At 36.7% G+C, this 23,790-nt stretch overlaps 1 protein-coding gene and 1 non-coding gene across 4 annotated transcripts in view; both read right to left on the bottom strand.

The window, feature by feature from the left end:
• The window catches only part of GSK3B (glycogen synthase kinase 3 beta), a 196,671-nt gene that overhangs the window by 140,316 nt on the left and 32,565 nt on the right, over positions 1–23,790 (bottom strand). The gene's annotated exons all lie outside the window — the stretch shown is intronic.
• On the bottom strand, positions 12,884–12,990 carry LOC115524287. Its single transcript, XR_003972000.1, has one exon. It is a non-coding gene; the product is annotated as a U6 spliceosomal RNA (small nuclear RNA).

Here is a 23,790-nt window from a genome sequence, read left to right as displayed (position 1 = left end):
TATTTATTTTTGGGACAGCGAGAGACAGAGCATGAACGGGGGAGGGGCAGAGAGAGAGGGAGACACAGAATCGGAAACAGGCTCCAGGCTCTGAGCCATCAGCCCAGAGCCTGACGCGGGGCTCGAACTCACGGACCGCGAGATCGTGACCTGGCTGAAGTCGGACGCTTAACCGACTGCGCCACCCAGGCGCCCCTAGAATATTTAAGTTTTAAATATATTTGTCTGTTTGATTTACAAACTGCCCAAATTTGGGGGAGGGAGATTGGAATAAGGGGTATATTTAAATTTTTCTTAATGAGGAAGTTTATCATATGACAAAAATGAATATGTATATGGTACATGAGTAGAAAGAGTAAATGGAAAACACTTAGACAAAAGAAATAAATAATTACTTTACAAAACACACTCACTGATCCAGTGGTCACACTTCTGACAACTTGAGTCTTGAGCAGCAACAAGTCCAGAAGAAAGCCAGAAAACAAGCCCTAACAAAGCTGATATATTTTATTTTAGCCTTTAAGTGAGTGTAAAATTCATATCAACACTCTACATTTTTTTTAATGAACTAGGTCTTTTCTCAGCCTGCCAGATACCCCCATTATCCTCAATACTGCCTTCTGACAACTCAGATCCCTGCAATGTAACAGTGCACTGCCTTGCTTTCCCCTGAACTATGCACCGAAGTTATCCCCACCTGTAAATTCAAATTGCTTTTCCTACAGCACAGTATACAAATTTACACACATTTTTACACACATTTTAAAGTGGAGGTTATAAAACTAAAATTTTCTGTTAAATTTCAAACACTGGTGCAGGAAAGAAGGCAGGATGGGATTTCTTTTCCCCCAGAAGACTTGCTTATTCTCAACTGGTCCAATATGCTTTGGATATTATCCAATCTATGAGGGCAACAATCATGTTTATCACACGTTTATTGCTGGTAGCCCCATGTTATGCTTTATGCACATAGGCTGTAAAATATTAATTTATTTATAGGTGAATGAATTCATCCAAGATTCCACTATACTTTGGAAACCACTAAATGTCTAAAAGTCACTAAAGAAAGAACCTCTAACTACTCTTCTAAGATGACACAGGACTCTTATCAACACCTCTCAAAATGGTTGGGTCATTCAATAGAGAAGAAAATGCAAACACAAAATTCAGAGATTTGACAATCACCACACATGACCATCACTCATCATCATTACATAGTAACAAATTATGAATCACTTTACAGTTTATAAGCATGTTTACACCCATTACCTCACTTTAGCCAGGCAATAGTCCTATGAGGGAGGTAGAACCAATACTAAATGGAGAAAAGAGAACTGAAGTTCAAAAGATAAGTAAAACTGCTCTAGCTTATACAGTAATATTGAAAATTACAACCCAGTTCCTCCAACTCCCAAGTTTAGTACACTTTCCAATACCAAAAATAGAAGGAAACAAATCAAGCCATCTACTTCTATTCCAAAATAGTCACAAAAATAACTGTCCAGTATAACCATACATTTTAAGTAAATGTCCTCACATTTTTTAATATGTACTGCAAAAATATCTTTTACTATAAAACTGCTTCATTTTGTCTGAGATATAAGGTTACCTGAGAGACAAATCATCTAAATTGAGTACAAGAAGAGTTGGAATTCTGAGGAAAATCAAATCAATGAACTGACAACAAACATTTAAGCACCTGTATCAGGAGCAGATGTATCAGAATACAAAGTAATAATCCACTGGTTAACAGCTGCTACTTTTGCTGGGATACAAAGAGCATTTCCTGCTTTTTTTTTAGACTGGTTTATTCTAAATAAGAAATACTGGGATCTGAAAAAGCAGGAAAGCATGATTTTTCTAATCAATAAACAGAAAAAGGAATGTGAAGACTAAATCTCTCTACATCACAATCGCCTGCCTACATTATTCTACTTTTCAGAAGTTTAAAGATAATAGAAGATGAAGAACAAGAAGAAAAAGAAGAATTCAATTTATTATTTTGAAAATACCCCACTGGGGCGCCTGAGTGGCTCAGTCGGTTAAGCATCTGATTCAGCTCAAGTCATGATCTCATGGTTTGTGGGTCTGAGCCCCAGGTCCGGCTCTGTGCGGACAGCTCCAAGCCTGCAGCCGCTTTGAATTCTGTCCTCTCTCTCTCTCTGCCCCTTCCCGGCTTATGCTCTCTTTCAAAAATAAATAAACATTTAAAAATTTTTTAAAAATACTCCAATGTATACAATTATTTGGGTGGTGGTTGCTGTTCCACATCATGAAAAACTCTGAAATATATGCATATATAAACACCAAAATCGCTCACTATTCCTCATACCTAGTTCTAAACAGCTTCCAAAGATACTCAGGAGCACCTACTGACCAATACAAGGATGTCTAACCCAGCACACTTAACCATCTTCTCTCTCCCCCAACAGGAATCCTCATATTGTTAACACTGCCCCCTCCCCTTAAGCCTGCATTATTCTTCTGTCAATTAAATCCACCTCAGGCAACATCCTAGGGTTTTCCATCGTCTTTTTTTTTTTTTCCTCTCAAATCTTAGAGGAAAATTTTTCTCTCTTCCCTACTCTCTTCATTCCACTCAAGAGCTGGGGTGCAGTGGGGGGGGGGGGGGGGGGGAGAAGGACAGGACCCCTTAACCACAGCTGGTAAGCAAAAGGATAGCACTTCTGCTCTATACCAGTCAAGAGAAAGTTAAAAGCCATGAGTTGAAAAGCCAATGCCATCAACCTATAAAGCTCCAGTAACCAGAAAGATCTGTCAGCATCACACAAGTCTCTATCTATTCCTTATCCCCCTCAAATTAAATCTTTTTATCAATCAACTACCAGCATTCAAGAGAATTTTTCAAAACTAGTTTTAGGGTTTTTTAATAGTTTTGTTAAATTAATACCCCTGCAATATTATTGTTTACTATTATTTTTCACTATAAATATGTAGCTCTCTGAGCTAATTATGGCTTAGGCTTTTGTAGAATAGCCTGCCTAGCACCTAGCCATTTTTATTTTACATACTTAACAAAACTTTCAAAGGAAAAATATGTTCTAATTTCCCCCAAAACAAGTGATGAACTTTTAGAATACAATTTACTTACAGGTTAAGACTTTTCTGTATAATCTTGGTGGAAAACACACCTAAGATATTACATTTTAACTTAATAAACTGTTAAAGTAGAAATAAGGTAGGGTACCCCCTTAAGAGTTTTACAAGAATCTCACTAATATGAAAAATAAAATAACCAGGTATAAATCCTATATTCATTCCATTTCTACAAGAGGCACCACACATTTTCAAATTAATTTTAGTTTACATTTACAACTATATGAGTAATGATGCTACATTTATAGTTAATAAGGAATATGCTTAAAAGAAAAATAAATTAAGTAACATTGTCCCACCTGTTTCTAATTAGTTGGAATCAAATCCATATTGGGTTTTTATATGTGCCCCTCTTCCTCTTTCTAAAACTAGTTTAACATCCCCTAATACTCTCCCCATAAAAAAATGGACTTTAGAGAACCTAGCAATACCATTCAAGTAGGACAAAGGACAAATCCTAGGCCCATGTCTCCACAGAAGAGTATTGACAGATCCACCGGGTAAATTCACAAAGCAGAGTCCATTTAGCATTTCTCACTACAAGGCTCTGCTAGAAGAGATGCTAACAGTACCACTGGAATGACACAGTCCTACACTCACAGTGGGACTATAGTAAGTTTTGGTTCTGTCACTGCCTAAGATGTATGGCTAATCCTTTTGCCAGGGGATCAGAGAAGCATATGCTGGATACTCCCCATGCCAGGGCAGAGTACTTCTCACACTGCTGACTCATTACTTAAAGTGACAGAAGTCAAGAGGACTTAAAGATAGGAAACACTTTCTCTTGAAAAAGAACTTTTGTCCTTGGGAAACAACTACATTCCTAACCTTGCCCTTTTCAGATGGTCTTTATCATCTCCTACTGTTACTTATTTGACCTAATAATAAACCAGGGCAGGACCCGCACCAGTTTGCTAACACCACTGGCTAAATTTCTTTTTTTATTCATACCTCCACAATGCTTCTGCAGAAGCACTGGAACATAACCTCATTTTTAAAAGAAAATCAGTGGAAAAGTGAGTACTATTTAAAATGAAAGCAAGAGAAAGGGATGCAAGCCTATAATTCCAATACTTGTACTTCAATAAATCACTCCTTAGGTGGCTTTGTATATTATTAATTCTCACATATATGCTCATGGCATGCATATCCTTTCTATTTTGTAAGTATTCTCTCATATTAATGGTGATTAGGCTGACAAAAAGTTTCAAAAATCTTGAGAACAGAAAAGTAATGATGATATGATAGAATTTTTGGTTCAAATACATTGTCATTATTGATTAATCCATCACATGCTTATTAATAAGCACTATTCTGTGTACCAGAATGTGCTAGGAACTAGGGTCACAAAAATGAGTAAGACAAAAAAATAAAGACAAACAAAGCCCCTTCCTTTATGAAGCTTTCTGTTCAAAGAAAATTTATTTATTGAGAAAACCAGATTCAGTATTTATTCAAAATTTGGATTCAGTATTTCTTACTACACAAAAGAGCCAGATGCCTTACCAATTATTTTCACTAAAACCTTTCTTAATCTTTTCTTTTTCTAAAAACCTCTCTTTAATGCACCTCATCTTAATCACGTGAGGTGCATGACATTACCTCCATCTCAGATGAGGAAATTGAAGCTCTAAGAAGTTAAGAGACTTATTAGAGATCACAAACTAAATAAAGAAAGGCCACATTAAAACAGCTGTTTTAATTCTAAGTGTTGACTCTATTACTAATGTATCAACCTGCTTCTAAAGAAAAGGCCAAAGGGGAAAAGATACTATTGAATGCCCAGATTACTAAATTAACTTTTTACTCATGTAAAATTATAAAAATATTTAAAAACATTCTGGTGTGGGAGTGCCTGGGTGGCTCAGTCGGTTAAGCATCCGACTCCTGGTTTTGGCTCAGGTCATGATCTCATGGTTTGTGGGTCTGAGCTCTGCAGCAGGCTCCACGCTGATGCATCAGGCTCCACGCTATGAGCATGGAGCCTGCTTGAGATTCTCTCTCCCTCTCTCAAAAAAACAAACAAAACAAACACCAAAAAAAAAAAAAAAAAAAAAATTCTGGTATGAACATATGCAAATAACAGGACCAAGATTCCACCGAAAATTTTTTCAAGTTGAGCTTCTGAGATTCCATCCAATACAGCCTTCCATTCTGTAGAACATTTGTGCTTCATAGATGAAACGTATTGTTAATAAAAGTTAGCTATAAAATAAGTATCTGTAGAGCCATCCTATTTTCTCACCCATTTCCATTATAAAAACTGAAACTACATACTCATAGAAGAGTTCCACAGTAGGTAGAGTTTAAGGCTTCAGAGATTTAATAAATAGTCCCACAGATCAACAAGGTCAACAGAAAGCCATCTAACCCATTACCCTTAAAGTCTTACTTTAAATTTCATCGAGAAGAAAAAGACTATTTACCCTATACTGAGACCTCACACACACAACCCGCATAGTTCATTCCTCTGTCCAAGTACCTACATTACTCAAAAGGGGGCAAAGTAAACATTAAGCAAGAGAACAAATGTACCTAACAATCAACGCACCATGACAGAGAAGAAATGGATTCCAAATAAAAAAGAGAATATTTTAGTTGTGTTATTTGACTTCTTGGGTGGAGTAAAAATTCCAGATAACCTAGCCAACAACATAAATGGACTCCAAAAATTAACTAGGCACTGAGAGTCTTAAATTTTCTTACAAGAAATTTCCCAGATTCATATTTCTGGGAGAGTGTAAACAGACAATTCTTATAGTATCTGATACACATACACAAAGCCAAATTAACCACTAATTTTCTAACTTTTCAGCTTCCATTTTCAACTATGAGTAGTGTTGCTACATTAATAGTTAATAATACACATACACCCCCTCCCTCTCCTCTGAAAACTTTTTTCCCCTTCTAGTGGGTTGAGCACCTGAATATATTCACTGAAGTATTTATTTCTCCCTAGACTGTGAAAACGCAACAATAAATTACAAACTCCCTTCTCCCATGGACCTACCACCTAGTAAGAATAGCAAATATTATTCATACAAATACTTGCCCAGTTATATATTAGTGGAGGTACGACTATATAAAAGAGAATTACAGAATGCAATGGAGCCTATAATGAAGGATCTAGCATCTAATCATGGTTGGGTTGCCTTGAGCAAGTGGTATTTCAGTTGCAATTTCAAAGGTGTGAAGGGGGTTGGGAACAATGAGGTGGGAAAATAAAGGCACAGAAAAAGAAAGACACTGATGGAGTTTAGCAAAATATGGTAATAAAAGAAGGGTAGTCAAGCATAAAAGACCATATATTAATTACATGATCCTGTTTGTATGAGGTCCAGAATAAGCAAATCTACAGAGACAAAAGGTAATAGTGGTTGCCTAGGGCTGGGGAGGGAGGTGGGGAGGAAAAGGGGAGTGATTGCAAATGGGTTAAGAGATTTCTTGTGGGGATGATGAAAATGTTATAAAATTAGATTATGGCAACAGTTGCACAACCCTGTATACATACTAGAAGTAACTGAATTGTACACTTTAAATCAAAATTTTAAACTTTATGGTATGTAGGAGCACCTGGGTGGCTCAGTCAAGTGTCCAACTTCACTAGGTCATGATCTCACAGCTTGTGAGTTCAAGCCCCGCATCAGGCTCTGTGCTGCCGGTTCAGAGCCTGGAGCCTGCTTCGGATTCTGTATCTCCCTCTCCCTCTCTGCCTCTCCCCCACTTGCACAGATCTGTCTCTCTCTCTCTCTCTCTCAATAATAAATAAAAACATTAAAAAAAAATCAACCACTGTTGGAATAGAGCAATAATGTCATACCTAAATATATGCATATATATTGTTAAATATGAGGTCTTATTTTATATGAGATCCTGTTTTGATTAAGTGTAATTTTCTTTAAATGCAGCAGCACCAACAACAAAGCCTTTCATCCAGTATTTCCCTTTCTAGGAATATGGTGGAGGAAAAGTAATAAAAAACTGAGAAAAAAATGATTGACTTATATATAGATATTCACTGAAGCACTGTATATAATATCACTGAACTGGAACCAATCTAGACGCCCAATAGTAAGTCATTAGATAAATGTATGTTCACACTGAACAGAATATTTAACACCCATTACAATTACATTTTCAAAGAATACTGAAGGAAGCTATAAAAAAAATATTCATGATGTAAGATTATACAAAAGAGCAGGTTACAAAACTGCTATGTACTATGTGATCCCAATTTGGAACACAAATGTTAGACAGACAAGAAGACCAAAAAGTAAACAGTTTGCTCTGCATAGTAAGAATACAGGTAAATTTTTATTTTTTTTCTACCTCTTTATAATTTTCAAATTCTCTACAATTAAGCATGTAAATTTTTTTAAGATGAATCTGCTTCAAGTTCTAAAAAGGTAACTCTTTTCATAAAAGTATTATTGTTATAATCTAACATTTCTTCACTGGTTCTAAAAAGTCCAAGCATGCTTAAGGAACTGTTTAAAGTAAAAATGAGCAAATGTCTACTACTTGAATGATTTATCCTTGAGTATAAAAACATTATGAAGAAATGGACTGAGTGCCTCATTCATAGTCAACGTTTATTCTTCAAGTAAGCACTAATTCTTGTACTCAATACAGAAAAGAATACAAGAAAATAAGCTTGGAAATCATGCATCATTTAATGATGTATGTTTAAAAGATTTCCTGAAGGGCTATATCTGTACTCAGACTCAACTTCTATGAACCACTTTGTGACTATTCATTTAAATCCTACAACAATCAATGAGATATTACTATTTAACAAATGAAAGTACTAAAGAGGCCAGCCCAGAGCCTCACCATATCACAAATGGAACCTGCTAACACCAGCTTAACTCACCAAAAACTGGTTCCTCCTCCCACAAACTATTTAAAACTGTCCAGACCCCACCACTAATGCCATAGATCCCTTCAGCTGACCAAAGACTTCAAGGACTAAATCTACGTCATACCCTTGTTTACCTAAATCTTCACCAGAAATGCAAGCCTTTCCCATTTGTAATTATATATTCCTCCATCTACTCTATATATCTTTTTCTGAGTTGACTCCTCAACCCTACCCCTTCTAGAATGTTCTCTGAATTACATTCTGTGCCTACCAAACACCACCTTCTTGCCTTAAGGAAAATGTAACTACCTTATAAATCTCACAAAGGCTGAGGTTATTCATTTCCTTCACACATCTCAAAATAATGTCCTCCTTGCTCCCTATTGCCATTTCAGGACCTTTGGTCATCCACAACAACAAACATTCCTGATTACTTAAGGCCCTCCTATGTTGGTTCCTCTTCTACCAACTTCTAAATGTTGGAGTTCTAGAACTCCTAGATCCCCTTTGATCCTAGATCCCCTTTCTCTTCTGTCTCTATACTCTCCCCAAATTATCTTAGGCATTTCCAGAACTTTAAATACATGGTATTTAAAATACTATCATTTGAGAACTGTTGGTTCTCCAATTTACTTTGCCTTTTAATGTTTATTTATTTTTGAGAGACAGAGAAACAGAACACGAGCAGGGGAGGGGCAGAGAGAGAGAGGGAGACACAGAATCCGAAGCAGGTTCCAGGATCTGAGCTGTCAGCACGAACCTGATGCGGGACTCAAACTTACGAATTGCGAGATCATGATCTGAGCCAAAGTTGGATGCTTAACAGACTAAGTCACCAAGGCACCCCTCCAATTTATTTCTGTAGCCCAGACTACTCTTTCAACCTTTAGAGACCTCTATATTCCACTTCCCACTTCTTCAGAATTACACTTGACTATCTTGTTTCACTGATTTAAACACTTAAAAGCTTCAAAATGTTCTACAAGACTCTGCAAGATTTGGTTTGATTCTTATCTCATGCCATTCTTCCCCTTGCTCACTATCATTCATCAGTTATACAAGGCTTCTTTTGATTTACTGAATACACAAAGCTCTTTGCCTCTTCAGGACTTTTTTTATACGATGTTTCACTTTGTCCGGAATGTTCTTTCTCTAGCCCACTAGCCCATTCCTTTTTTATTCTTTAGGCTTCAGCTTACATGTCACTTCTTCAGATACCTTGTCTAGAACTATCCAAATCTAAGGTAATTTTCCTCTGTTATTATCCTCTCACAGTAACTAGTTATTTTCCTTTAAAAAACACTTATCATAGTCTGTAAATAAGTAAATACACAAACAATATCCTGACCATATTAAGCATACTACTAACTACATCATTAGCCCAATCAGTAAATGAATGGGCTTACTCACAACCATACAGCTAACACACAAAAAACTAAAAGCTGCCCAATCTAAATTCTTAATACACAATAATAATGTCCCTACAATTCCTCATCTCAAGCATAATGTAACTACATTTAATATTTATATTTAATTATCCTTACTATAAAAGGATATGGTAAAGTTTTAAGAGATCTTAAAATGTAAAAATTTAAGGACCAGAATGCTAAGAAATGTAACAGGAGGGTCTGGATTTTCAAAAAGTTATCATTTCAACACTTCTCAAAATATTTCTAAAACGCTTATATATGTGAATAAACAAGAGACAGACAATTAACTAATTTAGCAGAGTTCCACATTTTAACTAATACAATTTTTTGGAATGAAATACACAGATAAAAAATTTCCAGAAAAGGCAGTAATTTATATTTTTTTAATTTTTTAATGTTTATTTGCTTTTGAGAGAGAGAGAAAGCACGAGCAAGGGAGGGGCAGAGAGAGATGGAGACACAGAATCCGAAGCAGGCTCCAGGCTCTGAGCTGTCAGCCAGAGCCCAAAGTGGGGCTCGAACTTACAACTGTGAGATCGTGACCTGAGCAGAAGTCAGATGCTCAACCAACTGAGCCACCCAGGTGCCTCAGCAGTAATTTATATTCTTAAAGCAGCCCACAAAAACCTATTTAACAATGGTTAAGTAGGCCTTAGTACTAACAGCACAAACCTGAGCTCTGAGTTCAAGGAGCAGGACTCTGTGGTGAAACAGAGTGGAGGAATTAAAAAAAAAAAAAAAAAAAAGGAACTCATTTGAGTCCCTGGATAACCAGCTCGTTTTTGGACTCTGCCACGTTCTAAGCCTCTTTGCCCCACGCCCAGACTTATGCAGTCAACAAGGAGCACAGTATGAAGTGGGAGGAGAGAAGGAAAAAAGTAGTATTTATTGAACACTTTACAACAAGTACAGTGTTGGGCATATTGTATTTCACTTACTCCCACCAATCCCACAACACAGTTATCATCATCTTTTGTTTCCCAGGGAATATTTAACTCTAAGCCTATACTCTTTCCACTAAAGATTTCTTAAGCAACCTCCTCTAATTAAATAATTGTATAATTAACTGTTCAATGTACTTTCCACTAGGAGATAAGACATGTCTGCATTTTTCCACCAGTTTTCATACAAAGAGCTCAAAATCTCTTGGGTTAATGGATGACTGAATCAGTAAATGAATGAATGACCAAAATAAATTCAAGTATCATCTTCTCTATGTTTTCCTAATCATTCTAAACTACCATGATTATACTTCCTGTGGAGTCACACTGACTCACTCTACTTGTGCTTTTCAACACAACAGTCACTAAACTAAATTGAGCTATTAAGCACTTGAAAGTGGTTAGTCTGAATTGACATGTGCTATAATACATAAGAGATGGTGAGTTAGTATAAAAAATAGAATGTAAAATACTTCAATAACTTTTATATGTATTACACGTTGAAATGTTAATTTTTTACATACTAGGTTAAATCAAATATATTACCCAAATTAATTCTACTTAATTTTTAATGTGGCTATTAGAAAATTAATTATATATGTACCTTGCAATATATTTTTACTCAACAGCACTGATCTAAACCATCAATCCATATATATCAGCTTATGTATTACCATTTTATAGCATCTCTTATGTTATTTAAATATTCATGTTTCCCTAAAATGAAGTGTCCCTAGCCTTATAAAATTACCATATAAACTGGAATATGTTTTTTTTTTTTTAATTTTTTTTTTCAACGTTTATTTCTGGGACAGAGAGAGACAGGGCATGAACGGGGGAGGGGCAGAGAGAGAGGGAGACACAGAATCGGAAACAGGCTCCAGGCTCTGAGCCATCAGCCCAGAGCCTGACGCGGGGCTCGAACCCACGGACCGCGAGATCGTGACCTGGCTGAAGTCGGACACTTAACCGACTGCGCCACCCAGGCGCCCCTGGAATATGTTTTAAAACAGCTGTATTGTTATAATTCACATAACATATAATTTACCCACTTAAAGTGTATAATTCAATGACTTTTATCATATTCACAGGATTGTGCATCTATCATCACAATCAATTTCAGAACATTTTCCTTACTCAAAAAAGAATCTGCACCCCTTAGCCATCATTCCCCAACCCTTCCATTCTACTAGCCCCAGGGAAACATTAATCTACTTTCTAGCTCTATAGTTTTTCTTATTGTGGACACAACATATAAATGGAATCCTACATCTTTAGTGACTGGCTTCTTTAACTTAGAATAACGTTTTCTAGTTTCATCCATGTTGTAGTATGCCTTGATTTTTTTTTACATGATTTCTTTTGATTACTCAGTAATATTCCATTGTATGGATATACCACATTTGTCTCTCCATTCATCAGCTGATGAACACCGGGGTGTTTCTACTCTCTGGCTATTATAAATAATAAAGCTATGAACATGGACATACAGGTATATATCTAGGAGTGGAATCCTGATCATATGATACCTCTATCTGTAACTGTGAGGTGCTGACAGGTTGCTCTCCAAAGCAGCTGCACCACTTTACATTCCCAGGTGGGATTCCCAGTTTATGAGGGTTCCAATTTATCCATATCCTCACAAACATTTGATATTGACTTTCTGATTCTAGCCATTCTAGCGGATGTGAAGTTGTATTTCACTGTAGTATTGATTTAAATTTTCCTGATGGCTAATGGTGTTAAATGTCTTTTCACGTATTTATGGACCATTCGTATATTTTCTTTGTAGAAATGCCTGTGCCAATTTTTAATTGGGTTACTTGTCTTTCTCATTGAGTTGTAAGATTTACTTATATTTTCTGGCTACAAGTCCTTTATCAGATAAATGATTTGCAAATATTTTTTCCCTTTCTGTAGATTGTCTTTTCTCTTTCCTAGTGGTGTTTTGAAGCATAAATGTTTTTCTTTTTAATAATGTTCAATTTATTTGTTCTTTTGTTGCTTGTGTTCTTGATGTCATAGCTAAGAAGCCATTGTCTAACCCAAGGTCACAAAGATTTACTCCTGTTTTCTAAGAGTTTTAGTTTTAGCTCTTGCACACAGGTATTTGTTTTGAGATAATTTTTGTATGCAGTATAAAGTAGGAATTCAACCGCACCGCTTTTTTTTTTTTTTTTAAGTTTGTTTGTTTATTTTAAGAGAGATAGAACAGGAGCAGGGGAGGGGCAGAAAGGGAGAGAGAATCCCAAGTGGTATTCTCTTGGGAGAATGACAATGCAGAGCCCAACCCCATCAACCATGACATTGTGACCTGGGCAGAAATCAAGAGTCAGACACTTAACTGACTGAGCCACCCAGACACCCTCAACTTCATTGCTTTTGCATGTGGATATCCAGTTGTCCCAGACTGTTTGTGGAAAAGACTATTCTTTTCCAACTTGTCTTGGTATCCTTTTCAAAACCACTGACCATAAATGTAAGGGTTTATTTTTTTTTATATGACATTGTTGTCAAGTTGGTTTCGATACAAAAAAAAATACGGAAGCTTCACGAATTTGCGTGTCATCCTTGCGCAGGGGCCATGCTAATCTTCTCTGTATCATTCCAATTTTAGTATATGTGCTGCCGAAACAAGCACTGTAAGGGTTTATTTTTAAACACTCAGATCTATTTCATTGATCTGTCTATCCTTATGCCAGCTGCACACAGTCTTGATTATTGTAGCTTTGTAATAAGTCTTGAAATTGGGAAGTAAAAGTCTTCCAACTTTTTTTTTGTCAAGATTTTTTGAGCTATTCAGGTTCTGTTATGGGTTGAATTGGGTCCCCCTCACCCCCCGCCCACCACCAACCCCCAGAAACAGTTACGTAGAAGTTCTAAACCTGAGTACCTCAGGATGTGATTTTGGAAAGAAAGGCTTTATAGAAATAATCAAGTTAAAATGAGATTATTCAAGTGTCTCTAATCCAATATTACTGGTGTCCTTTCATTATAAAAAGGGGGCTTTGGGACACACACAACACACAAAGGGAAGACAATGTGAAGACACACACAGGGAGAAGATATCCAGGTAAAGGGAGTCATGCATACACAAGCAAAGGAATGCCAAGGACTATTGGCAAACACCAGAAACTAGAAGAGGCAATGGAGGATTCTTCCCTACAGCTGTCAGAGAGTGCATCACCCGTTCAACACCTTGATTTTGGACTTCTAGCTTCTGGAACTATGAAACAATAAACCTCTTTTGTTTTCAGCCACCTACTTTTGGGTACTTTATGTCAGCCCTAGAAAACTAATACAGGATCCCTTATATTTCCATATGAATTTTAGGATCAGCTTATCAATTTCTGCAAAAAGGCAGTTGAAATTGTGATAGGGATCGTACTGAATCTGGGAATTAGAGGCATATTGCCACCTTAACAATATTAAGTCTCCCAGTCCATAAACATGGGATGTCTTCCCATTTATTTTGGTCTTCTTAATTTCTTTCAACAATGTTTTATAATTTCCATAGTACAAGTTTTGTCATTCTTTCATTAAATTTATTAAATAATTTATTGTTAATTTTGTTAAGTATTTTATTTCGTTTGATGCTACCATAAATGGAATGGTTTTCCAATAATTTGCTCATTTCTACTGTATAAAAATACAACTGATTTTTTACATTGATTCTCTATCTTGCTGAGCTCGTTTATCAGCTATAACAGTGAATTAATAGTGGGTTTCTTAGGAATACCTGGGTGGCTCAGCGGGTTAAGCATCTGACTTTGGCCTATGTCATGATCTCGCCATTCCCGTTTCCGAGTTCAAGCCCCGCATCAGGCTGTGTGCTGACAGTTCAGAGCCTGGAGCCTGTTTCAGATTCTGTGTCTCCCTCTCTCTGTGTCCCTCCCTCCCTCCCAAATATAAACATTAAAAAAGTTTTTTTTAAATAGTGGATTTCTTGAACTTTCTATACACGTCTGCAACAGAGATACTTTTAACTTCTTTCTTACCCATCTGGATGCCTTTTCTTTTTCTTGCCAAAGGCCCTGTCAAGAACCTCAATGTTGAAGGTTGTTTATCTTGCTTCTGATCTTAAGGGAAAGCAGTCAGTCTTTCATCATTAAGTGTGATGTACACTCATGGTTTTTTCATAGATGCTCTTTATCAGGTAGAGAAAGTTCCCTCCTACTCCTCATTTGTTGAATATCTTTATCATAAATGGAATGTACTTTTAAAAAATACTTATTTATTTTTGAGAGAGAGACAGAGTGCAGGCGGGGGAGGGGCAGAGAGAGGGAGACACAGAACCCAAAGCAGGCTCCAGGCTCTGAGCTGTCAGCACAGAACCCAATGCGGGGCTCAAACCCACAAATCACGAGATCATGACCCAAGCCGAATTCAGATGTTCAACTGACTGAGCCACGGAGGTGCCCCTTAAATGGAATGTACTTTAAAAAGTCTCTGTACTTTATATAGTATGTAGCCTGCTGATGCTCTATGGTGGATTCAATGACTAAAACCAGTATCAGGTACAATTTGCCCCCCCCCCCAAAAAAAGTCTTGGTTGTTTTTTTTTTTTAATATATAGCAGGAAAATATAAATTATTAGTTTATTCTGGCAATTCAGAAGATATCCTCATTAAGAATATGTTGTCAAATTAATTCTGGTCACTAGCTTCTGTTGTTTTATTTTGTTTTGTTTTGAACATCCTCAGGGTATCACCAATTTAAATATCAAAGAGAAGGGCTACCATGACTCATATAGGTGCCAAATGACTGAGAATAAAGAGTTAATTTAAAAAACAAATCTATGCCACATAGCAGTTTTAAAAAAAAGAACTGTTTACACAGAGATCAAAATAATAGCATGCATCAATAAGCATTTTAGAATCACTGTTAAGACACATTTACAAATTCTGTACCACAGAAATAAATTTAACCTAAAACTCAAATTTGCTTTGAAAAACTCAAACTTTATGATAACTCAGCAGGACAGCAATTCTTATCAGTGCATTAAACAATTATCACCCCAATACCTTATATACTAAATACACAGAAATGCTGAATATGTAAGTGTGGAAATACCCATAATTCAATTCATAAGCAATTACTTGAAGCAAATAAGGAACTGCTTAGCTTTTATTCAAGGTGTTGCCCTAAAGGACCCTTATTCATCCCTTTGTCTTACCCAGCCTGAACTTTAAAAACAGACAGGCATTTCTTAATTATACTGTTAACGGTTCCTCATCTACTCTTAAGGGGGAAAAAAAAAATCAAGTAGTAAGATACTAGAAAAGAACACTTTTAAAGAAATAGCTTATCCACAGCAATTAAGAAACACATGCTTCTCTGCCCAGAAATTCTGTGACAGATTCTGAAGAACTGAAGACACATTACCTTAAAAAACTAAAACACAATCTAAAGTAAGAAATGATTCTAAATATATAACGAAGCAGATAGTGTATAATACATCATATGCAAAGCAATTAAATACATTTTATAAAGTGCTACAACTCTTCTTTCACCATCTTCTTATACCTATAACCTTTAGTCTTAAGCGATTTGATGGTATTTATTGATTTTTAGAAAAAAGAGAGCATATAAGAATGAAGCACCGTTTTTGTTTTTACAGTTTATACTTTAAAAAAAATTTTTTTTAATGTTTTTATTTATTTTTGAGACAGAGAGAGACAGAGCATGAGCAGGGGAGGGGCAGAGAGATAGAAGGAGACACAGAATCTGAAGATGGCTCCAGGCTCTGAGCTGTCAGCACAGAGCCCGACACGGGGCTCAAACTCACGAACTGTGAGATCATGACCTGAGCGGAAGACGGACGCTTAACCCGACTGAGCCACTCAGGTGCCCCATACATTTTATACTCTTTAAATGATGGTTATTCAAGGTCATTCATTAAGCTCCCTTATGTAAATCTGCTTCTGCCAGAAAGTCATCAATAATGATTGAAAAGGTCCAAGTATATTGTTTATTCCTGTTTATATTATTATTCCCTTACAACACACCACAAGGAACAACAGAGATTAGTGAATTAAAAGTATCCAAAATATTTGAGGCTCTTTATTATTATTAATTTTCCATAACTATAATATAGGCAAAGCACTATACTAAATGCTTTATGCTTTATAGTACACAGAATTTATTTAGTATAAAAACACTTTTTATAGATGAGGAGGTTGGGGCAGTTAAATATTTTGTCCAAGGTCACAACTAGTAAATGGCATATTCAGAATCTGAATAAAAGAAATGACTTGTTCCAGAGCCCAAGCTCTTACTTAATATGCTAGCTACTAACTTCTCAGTATTTTTAAGCTTTGTAAGTCAAAATAATGATGATAATCTCAGGTTTCTTATTTTAATAATAAGAACTCAATTTTGTGTATGCATATTTGCGCATACTCCATTGAAAAAGGACATCAAAGGGCATGGCAATCTTCTCTAAAAATTGTGTTACATCAACTGGACATCTACATGCAAAAAAAAACAGAGAGGGAGGGAGGGAGAGAGAATAGAAACTGAGCTTATACCTTCCACAAAAATTAACTCAAAATGGATCATAGACATAAAGTAAAATGCAAAACTATAGAGCTTCTAAAAGATAACAGGAGAAAATCTAGGTGACCTTGGGTTTGGTGATGACTGTTTAGGTACAACACCAAAATCACGACTCATGAAAGAAAAACTAATAAGCTGGACTTCATCAAAAATAAAAACTTATGCTTTGCAAAAGATACTATTAAGAATGGAAAGACAAGCCACAAACTGGGGAAAGATATTTGTCAAACACATAACTAATAAAGGACTTGTGTCCGAAATACACAAAGAACTCTTAAAATTCAACAATAACATGATTAAAAATAGGCAAAAGTCATGAACAGACACTTGACACCAAAGAAGATATACAGATGGTAAATAAGCATATGAAAAGATATTCAACATCTCACTAGGGAATTGCAAATTAAAACAATGAAATATTACTGCAAACCTATTAGGACAACTAAAATCCAAAACATTGGCACCACCAAAGGATGCAGAACAAGAGGAGCACTCACAAACTGCTGATAGGAATGCAAAATTGTACAGCCACTTTGAAAGACAGTTTGGCAGTTTCCTACAAAACCAAACATACTCTTAACCATACAATCCAACAATTGCACTCATGGATATTTATGCATGTGAATTGAAAACCTGTCCACTCAAAAACCTGCACAAAAATGTTTATAGTAGCTTTATTCAGATTTGCCAAAACATGGAAGGACTCAAGATATCCTTCAATAAGTGTAAGAAAAACAAATCTTGGTATAGTTATACAGTGGAATATTATTCAGCAATAAAAAGAAACGAGCTATCAAGGCACAAAAACACATGGAGGAACCTTAAATGCCTATTGCTAAGTCAAAGAAGCTGCATACTCTATGATGCAACTACATGACATTTTAGAAAAGATAAAACTATAGAGATATTTAAAAGACTAGTGGTTGCCAGGGTGGGGGAATACAAATAATAGGGGAAGCATAGAGGATTTTTTGGGCAGTGAAACTATTCTGTATGCTATTGCAATAGTGGATACATAACATTATGCGTTTGTCAAAAGCCACAGAACTATCCAACAAAAAGAGTGGGCCTAATGGCAGTTACGAATAATAAACTATGGACTTTAGTTAGTAACAATCTATCAATACTGGTTCATCAATTTTAACAAATACTACCACACAATACACGATGTTAATAGTAAGGAAAACTGGGTAGGGGGAGAGAGTATAGGAGAATTCTCTGTAGTTTCTGTTCAGTTTTTTCTGTAAACCTGAAATTGCTCTAAGAAATAAAATCTAGTAGTTACAAAGAAGGGAAAGGGGAGAGAGGAAGGAGAGACAGAGAGGGGAGAAGAGGAAAGGAGGCATTACAGCACAATGGTCCTAAACCACTACACTATGTATCACTTGGAAAAATAATTCATTATTAAAAACCTAAGGGGATAGCATGGTTTGAGTTTTAATTTTACTTTGTTTTTATTATCTCATTACACATGTCTGGCCCACATCCCAAATCTAATAAAAACAAAAACCTTTGGGAGTAGGACCCTAACTCATGTAGGATTCCAAAAATTCCCAAATGATTCTACTGTCAACATGATGCAAAAGAGTCTTTCAACTTCTGAGTTAAACAGACTGGTTTGACTGCTGCTTTGTACTAAGCTTGAACACAACGTAACTTCTTTGTACCCCAGTTTCCTCAAATGTAAAACAAGAGGGTAACTTGACAGACAAGAGCATGAACCAGAATACTAAGGTCACTTTCAGCTCAAAATTACTTTCTGCTCTACATAAGTGTAACTAGAAATGATTTCTAAACTACATACTCCTTTAATTATCTTAAATCTAATCAAAACACAGAATTTTCATTGTTTTAACTAAGGTGCTACAAAAGACCTTTAAACTACAATTAAACTGTCTTACCTGATCAAATAAACCAATGCTTTTTCCATCACAATTCTCTCCTCGGAAGAACAGCATTTAGTCCTTTGCAACTCTTTGAGGTATTCAAAAAGATTATCAAGAGTGTGAGTTAAGAATCTCAGATAACTGTAAGAAATTAGATACTCTCAAGAAGGCAATCCAATTGATCTCACTGGTAGCAAATTTCCATATTTCCTAACATTCACATGAGCAAAGACTAGTAGCACACCTAATGTCAGCATGGCTCAATTTCCCTCTTAAAATTGGTCTGAGTATCATACTGAATGTCAAAAGTCTCTTCCTAGAAAACTAAAATTTATTATCTATCCTCAGCATGAACCAGCACCTGTATACCACATAACACGGTATGTAGTGGACAATTCTGTATTTTTCATCAATTTGTAGCAATCTAATAGTAGTCGAACACTTACTGTATGTCAGGTACTATGCTGGGCAAAGAGTGAACAAAACTAAGTCCCTGTTCTCATAAACTTTATGCTCTAGTAGGAAAGACAAACTAATACATGCCAAGTGGCAATAAATGCAATTTAAAAAAATGAAACAGGGGGGCCTGGGTGGTTCAGTTGGTTGAGCGTCCGACTTTGGCTCAGGTCATGATCTCACAGTGTGTTGAGTTCGAGCCCCGTGTCGGGCTCTGTGCTGACAGCTCAGAGTCTGGAGCCTGCTTCAGATTCTGTGTCTCCCTCTCTCTCTGCCCCTCCCCTGTTTGTGCTCTCTCGCTCTCTCTCTCTCTCAAAAATAAACATTAAAAAAATTAAAAATAAAATAAAATAAAACAAGGTAAGTAAGGGGTGGGGTATTTATTGACCGAGAGGGGCCATAAGACAGCCTTCTGAACAATGATGAAACTGTTTTATACTTCATTTGATATGAGGGGTAATGTATTCATTGAGTTGCACACTTAGGCTTTATGCCATCTGCTGTATGTAAGTTATACCTCCAAGTGTTCTTTTAAGTTTGCTAAAAGAAACATCAAAAAGACCAACCCCACCCAGCTCCAGTGATGATTTCCTTGATTACCACAGTATAATTCCAAGCCAAGGGACTATATATCCTCACAGCTAAACAAAATTATATCTTCTAGAACCACATACATGATTTTATGTTTCACTATATGTATTTAACTTTCCAATTATAATGTGCTGCTAGTTCTTTGCATAAGCCAGATCATTTAGGAAGATCATTTAGTACGTATATACTGTATTCATATAAGTTAAGGCAAAAGAAAACCACACTCTTGCCTTTAAAAGATAAAAATGGAATAGAGCTAAAAAGAAGTCCACAACTAATGATAAATATAAAGTGGTGTTTATGTGTCTTAAAAAAAAAAAAATCGATCTTTAACCATTTGGTACTTCCTCCTTTCCACACTGACCCAAAATCCTAGTCAGAGTTTCTGTTTTAGAGAGAAATGCAATGAATGCAAGAACCGAGCACTTAAATCATTCCATGATCCGTAAAGAGAAAATCCAGCACAGTGACCAAGAACGTGTAGTGTGGAGCCAGACAGCTTGGATTAAATCCTGATTCCACCACTTACTACCTATATTATCTTAGCCAAGTTTATTTATTTCACTTCCCTATGCCTCAGGCTGCTCATCCATAAAATAAGGATAATGGAGCCCCTGGGTGGCTCAGTCAGTTCAGTATCTGACTTTGGCGCAGGTCATAATCTAGCGGTTCATGAGTTCGAGCCCCAAGTTGGGATCTGTGCTGACAGCTGAGAGCCTGGAGCCTGCTTCAGATTCTGTGTCTCCCTCTCTCTGCCCCTCCCCAACTTGCTCTCTGTCTCTCTCTCTCTTAAAAATAAACATTTAAAAATATATTTAAAAAATAGGGATAATATCTATCTCATAGATTATAAACGAGTTAATTTATATATTGTGGTTAAAACAGCAGCTGTCACACAGAAAAACACTAGACAAGTGATTACTACTACTACTACTTCTACTACTTCTACTTCTGCTGCTGCGGCTAGGAATCCTACCAGGACTGGCACCTATGCACACCAAATAGGCAAACTAATCCAGTAAAGAAAAAATACAGCTAACTCACAGCTAATGGCAAGAGTAACAATCTATTCCTGTTCCCATTTACACCCAGACTAAATCAGTACTTTTGGAATAACTCTGTCCTCTCAACTTCTTAGCACATTCTACCTAAATCATTCCTTATAGATATATTATATAGAAAAGATCATATGATGCCTAATGGATGGCACAAAGTATTCAATTAAAATCAAATTCCCAAGTACAGAGGGAAAAAAATGCCTTATGTGACAAGGGGGAAAGTTGGTAATTAAGTCAATCAAGTTCTTTTCAACAGGGTTAGCTAGATAGTTTCACTTTGATGAATGCCCACTCTCCCCAAAAGGAATCTTTGTACCTCTTCACTCTGTCTAGGTAATAATTCAAAATCAATTTTAACAACTACAGATACCTACTATGGGCCGAACATTTCCTCAGATATAATCAAAGGATGTAAAAGTAGAGTGAGACCTAATTCCTACCTTGACAGACTAGTTAGGAAGAGTCTAACAAACACAAAAGCAATCAACCCATTCAGCCAACAAACACTTCTTGAAGAGTATTAAGTGCCTGGTCCCAGGCCTGTTCCAAGGCTGGTTTTAAAGTCTACTAGGGAATACTCTTAAATGGATAAAACAGCCCAACAGTTATGTTAAGTACAGCAAAAGTTGTAGAAGGTATGAAGGAAGCAAAGAAGAGAATAATCAGAAATGTCAAAGACTTCAAATAGGGAGGGGCTTTATGCTATGATAAGAAAGGGTCTTAAATTTTATTCTGTGAGGAATGAGTAGCAAAAGATTTGTGCAAGAGGATGTATGTCAAACTTCTGATATTCAACTGGGGTGGGAGAGAAGGGTAGACAATATTAGAGACAGAAAATCAGGTATAGCCCAAGGGTAGGCAAAGCTTTTCCATAAAGGGCCAAACAGTAATTTTTAAGTAGACTTCATGCCTAGTGCAAAGCCCAGTGTGGGGCTTGAACTCACAACACTGAGATCAAGATCTGAGCTGAGATCAAGAGTTGGATGTTTGACTGAGCCACCCAGGTGCCCATAGACAGTAAATATTTTAGGCTTTGCAGGCCATGTGGGCTCTGCTGCAAGTACACAACTCAGTCTTTGTAGCATAAAAGCAGCCATAAACAACAAACACCTAAACTAATGAGCATGGCTGTATTCCGAATAAAACTTGATCTACAAAAACTGGCAGCTGGCTATATTTAGCCTGTGTGCTATAGTTTGTGAACCCTTGTCTAAGAAGAGTGATAAGATCCTAAACTAAAGTGAGGGCTACAGACAGGGTGGGCGCCTGGGTGGCTTAGGCGGTTAAGCGTCCGACTTTGGCTCAGGTCATGATCTCCCGGTAGTGAGTTCGAGTTCCACGTCAGGCTCTGTGCTGACAGCTCAGAGCCTGGAGCCTGCTTCGGATTCTGTGTCTCCCTCTCTCTCTCTGACCCACTCCCCACCCCACCCCCCCACTCACACTGTCTCTTTCCCCTTCAAAAATAAACAAACATTAAAAAAATTAAAGCGAGGGCTACAGAAATGGAAAGGAATAGATATTCCTGAGATATTTAAGAGTGGGGTAGACCTGAAGAATGACTAGGGGTAGAGAATTAGGTATAAGGAGGAACAAACTCTGACTCCTAGGAACAAACCCAGGGATCTCTATGGACGATCATGGTCCCATTTACCACGAAAGAAAATGGGAAGAAGAGCAATACTGAGATTTCATTTTGTTTAAGGAAGAAGACAGGATGAGGAGAGAAAATTATTTCAATTTTAACATGTTCAGTTTAAAGTAGATAGGAAACATCTGGGTAGAAATTCCAGCAGGTCTGGAATTCTGAAGAGAACTGGTCTAAAGGTCTAGGTTCATTACAGAAGTAGTTAAGATCAGGAGGAAAAAAGGTGGGAAGACTAAGAACAAAGGGATGAAGACCAAATATTAACACTGGGGGAGGGTCCTCCCCATCCCCACACCCTGCAGGAAAGAATGAGAAGAAACAACCTGAGAGACACAATAGCAGTTTCAGTGAAGTCAGAATGCTAAGCGTCACTGTAGCCTAATTTAACTCTAGAATACAATCTTTGTGAGGGGGAAGAAATTAGTGGACCTAACGCTGAAGTAGTCTAATAGGATTTAGGATACTCTAGGTAGAAAGAACATAAACAGATACACAAGGTAAAAAACAAAACGATTGCCCAGAATAGGTAAATCCACAGTGACAGAAAGCAGCTTGGTGGTTGCCAGGGGCTTGTGGGAGGAGGGAATAGGGAAATGGCTGCTAATGAATACAGATTTTTCTTTTGAGGTAATGAAAATGTTTTGGAACTTGATAAAGGTGTTGCTTTGCACACTGCAAATGTTAAATGCCACTGAATTGTAGACTTTGAAGTGGTTCTGGTTTTTTGTTGTTGTTGTTACAACAATTTCATCTCTACTAAGAAAAAAAAATGACAGGGAGAAAACCAGTAAGCAAGCCAAAGAACAGAATACTGGGAAATAAAAATTAACAGACTGAGAAGAAAACAAGATTAAAAGGCTTCAAGGAAAGAGGAAGACTTAATCAGATTAAAACAGAAGACCATTTCAGGCATCTCTTCCAGTTTTCTTAACTAGAAGGGGACACAGCTCAACTGTTTAATTAGGGAACCCATATGCATTATGTGGGGAAGCTGTAACTGTAAAAGAAATAAGATAAAAACTGTTGTAGATATAGCACAGCTACACAGTGGAGTGGATAGGTGCTTTATCACTAATAAAAGTTTTTTAAAAAGTATATGATTGGGTAATCGAAAAAAGCACTACAGAAATTTTGTGGGAGATTGATTGCAAAAGTTCTGCCAATTCTGCAGGCCTCCCTATATTTACACCCTTTGCATAACTTTGTAGTCTTCTCCCACCTCTTGAATCTGAACTGGACTCATGACA

The sequence above is a fragment of the Lynx canadensis genome, chromosome C2 (genome assembly GCF_007474595.2).
Source record: "Lynx canadensis isolate LIC74 chromosome C2, mLynCan4.pri.v2, whole genome shotgun sequence".
Taxonomy (NCBI): Eukaryota; Metazoa; Chordata; class Mammalia; order Carnivora; family Felidae; genus Lynx; species Lynx canadensis.
The sequence above is the reverse complement of the archived record's forward strand: the minus strand, read 5'-3'. Positions and strand labels throughout refer to the sequence as shown.